Raw genomic sequence first — 4,301 nt, forward strand, 5'->3', positions numbered from 1 at the left:
TATTTCTCAAATCTGCAAAGAACTCCAGACGTCACTTGATTCTCTCAATTCTATGCAGGGAATCAGCATGCAAAAACATCAATTCCCAATGCACATAGTACATTTCTGAATGTATCTAACTTACACAAGAGAAATATGTAGAAGGGAGTAAGCGTACAGCCTCTGGAGACGAGCAACGAGGGTTCGAACAAGACAGGAAAACCTCGAAAGAAGCTCAAACCAGACTCTGGGGATCCGACGCCACAGCCAGCAGGAGCTGAGATTATCTCTGGCTTTTTTTGTTGTTGTTGTTGTTTTGATTTTTTTTTTTTTTCTACATTGAATCCAATTAATAGGAAATATTTGGTAACACTTATTTTACAGGTGCAGAGAACTCCATGTATGTTGGTCGTGGTAATAGGGAAATAAAGGAAACTCCTCCTCAACAATGTAAACACAACACTGGCATATTATCAGCGCATTAAGTTATAAAGAGAACATCTTAAACATTATCACTCATTTTATATCAATTTTCATTGGCCACCTGATGGATACAAATCAAATATTTGCTCTCTTTTAGCTCTGGTGTTGATCACTGAGAAGTGATAGTGAACCAAAACAGTAAGGTCACTGCCATAAAACCAAAACAATGGGCTGAAAGGTGCTAAAATGCTCTGTAGAGCACCTTACAAGTCGTCGTCTTCAATTTTCAAAATACAGAAACATCAACTAGTGCAACTTTAAGCCATGTAAACATGCATCCCTTACTTTTTTGTTACATGAAAGGTTCAAATAAATTCTCTCGACCAATTCAGTATGTTTAACACCTTCTTGATTTTCTTCAGTACCAAATGGAAATTACCTTTTTGAAAATCGTTCTAAAATGTAAAACAAAGTGTGACCAAATATTTCCTCTGGAAATCATTCAAATTCAATATGTATCACCATGTTGCATTTGAAGTGAATCTAAGTGGTATAAGGAAACCCATAATGCACCTGAATATGTGCATTTATTTAATGCATCTATGGTGAATATTTTTGCACCTGTACAACAGAATAAATATCCGTCGTATTTGTTTGTGCAGTGGTGTCGAATCCAGGAGTCTGGCTTTTACAAAGGGAATAATGGTACGCTTAACAATGATCATACAAGCCAATAAATACAGAAATCACCCGTCTGTAGCTAAAACAGAGCAAGAATCAGAATGGATCTTCTTCTGATTGGTCCAACAAGGAAACCATGCTGTTTACTGACAGATCGCTGGGGGGTTAATCTGTGTGGTAAATTATTGATCAATAATCAGATGGACAATGTTTGTTTGTGAGTGAGTCTCATTCTTGGATTATTTCTCAGGTATAGAAAAGAAATCAGCACCACATTACAAACCCCGGTTTGGACTACGGCTGGAAATCAAGAGTGAAATCCCTCATGTTTGTGTTTGTTTGAATACCGATTTGGAGAAAACAGAGAATCTGTGTGAATTCTTGTGACAAGTCTGTTGGCCTTTTTTTTTTTAATTCTTTTTTTTATGTTTGTGTAGAGATCATTGCACCATATTGATTGACATTGATAACTCATTACACACACACACACACACGCACACACAATATTTTTGTACAGAGTAAAGAATGGCGACAATAATTGGAATACATAAATATATTTTCTTTTGATTTTATATGTCATCACATATGTCAGATAGAAGAACGATATTACCCTGATTTGCTGAAGAAGAGCTTTATGGATCCACTTAGCTTTTATTGGACAAGAGTAGCACAAAGTTACACACTCTATTAGCTTAATAGTTGACTGAATAGGATTTATCAGAATCATCAGAAATAAAAAGAAATAAGGAATAGTTTTACTGGCGTGGATTTTTCACTCATTTCCTTGACTGTTAAAATGCCACAGAGTCTCCTGGTTTGAATGTAAAGTTGCACAGCTTGCACCTATCATGTTAAATGTAAAAACCTGTGAGGACTCTCGCGTGAACCAGCCTCGTGATCGACAGCAAAAAACACACATGCTTCTCTTGTCACCCGGCCGTCAACCAGCGGCCCTTTCACCACTGTTGACCCCCTGCCAGACCGGGGCAAAATGATAGCTGAGAAAAATGCATCAAACAAACATCGTCCCGGAGAGGATACGAGGGAGCAGTCTGAGTTTTTGAGGACATTTTTCCAGATATATTTCACCACGTCTGCTACTTCAATCAAGGTTGTTTTGAGCCTGTCAGGCTGAATGGTTTTGTTGTTGTTGTTGTTGTTGACTGAATAGTGGCAGAACAATGTCATAAGCTTCGGGCGCAGAACCCTCAGCAAACGACTCGTCCCGCCATTTTATTGTTTTTATTTGTGTGTATGTTTTTTCAGAAGGCAATAAGTGTCCGGATTGAGTCTTCATTTGTAATTGGCTTGCCATACAGTACAGTGATATAGTAACTTCCCCCAAGGCGGCCGGGAACAACGCCTTTCAAATGAGCTCTTCCCGGCCGCCCCGGGCTAAACCCCCTCCTCATTAAGTCACAAGTAGAAATCAGTTTACAAATGATAACAATATAGCTCTCTGGAGAAATGTGTCCACACTGTACATCACCCTGAAGAGGAAGCCAAAGCAGAATCAGTTTTTCCATAGGAAACCTCTACTGAAGGCAAATGAATCATGACGCCAAGGGGGTCAGCATCAGGATCAATGTAGGGGCCCTGGAATCAAAACCCTCTTTTTTTTTGTTTTGTTTTTTTGTGTTTTTTAAGACCACAAACACACTAACCCACTCAGTCCCTGACCAGGAAATAGACTCAAACCTGTCAAGACACTGGGCTTCTCAAAGCCTCGCAATGATACGCTCTCATACCACGACTCATATCATCACACGGCTCTGGAAACGTGTAGATCAAACCCTCGTCAGGCCACACACCTATACACCTTTCTCTTGCTAGTTCATAGACCCAGCCAAGTCAGGTGATAGACCGATCCTAGCAAGTAGTCATCAAGTACACTTGCAGCATTCACACCAGGCCTTTTAGCAGCAAATGGAAGAAAAAAATGCTTTTCTTTTTGTTGTTTTTTTTTTTTTTTCCTTTTTTGGACAAAGTGCTTTTGTTTTCAAACATATAAGATATAGTATTCTATACATATATCTAACATTTAGAAGATACATATTAACTTATAGTTTATATACAAAAAATTAATCACTACTAAGAAAATAGCTATGGACGGTCGGGGAGAGCAAGTCATTTCGGCTACAACTGGACTACGAAGTGAAATAAGAATCATGGGTACTTGTCGTTCTAGTTTCATAAAAAGCACCAATTCTCCCTTTTTAGACGAAACTGAAAACAGTAAAAATATATATGTAGCACTAGCTGTTATTATTCAATCACACAACACAGAAAGACCACAGCTCTGCACCACCATCACCAGACATCACTCTGTGAAGGAGTACTCTCGCCACGTCAAACATGAGCTCAGTCTCGTCAATTTTTCTGGTCATTTTTCCCGACAACCCGAGTGAACTCTGGCTGAAATTTTGTGCTTCCCTGGGACGAGGCAGAGCTTCCTCTGAGCAGGCAGCAGGGAGGGAAGCATACAGGCATCATGCATTGTTAAAGGTTGGACACGCTGCATGTGTTTTGGTGAACAAACATAAGCTGAGGATAAAATTCAGCAGTTTGAACCTCGGAAGAAGCAGCGTCGGTCCCCGGGAACGCAAAATGTCAACCAGTCCCACTGTTCAAGTGTGGAAAATCCCAACGACAATGCACAGTGCTGATTCAAGATCAGCCTGGGACAGAATCGAATGGCTTTGGCTTTCACTACTCCTCTTCTGCCCTCCCACCTCCCCACTGTTGTCCTCTGAGTTTCTCGCTTTCCCAGTCCGCACTTGAGACGGCCTGTCCCCGTTCTCTTAATAGGACTACTCTTCCAACTAGACCATGGCTTTGCTGCATTGTGTTTTAAATAAATCCAATCCTGATTCTCCGTGTTTCGCTCAGCCAGCAGAGGAGACCGGAGGGGTCAAGTGTCGCTTTACACCATCGGATTAACTGCCTCCATTTTAAGACCTCTCTCCTCCTTTTTTCCTCCGCATCTCCTTCTCTCTGACCGATGAATACTTCCAAACCAACAGGAAAGCTAGCAGGCAGCTAAAATACAAAAATATAACAAACTTTTTTTTTTTTTTTGGTTTTTCTGATTTTCCTCTACTGCTCTCGATGCAAGGATAAGCTTTTAGAAATGTGTCATGCTTAAAAATTAATCAATTGTCATGAAAAGTGGCATTTCACCATTGATAGATATATCATTAATGTTTCTATATACAGTA

This window comes from Trachurus japonicus, chromosome 14, assembly GCF_045865225.1.
Source record: "Trachurus japonicus isolate A0001 chromosome 14, Traja_1.0".
NCBI classification, from domain to species: Eukaryota; Metazoa; Chordata; class Actinopteri; order Carangiformes; family Carangidae; genus Trachurus; species Trachurus japonicus.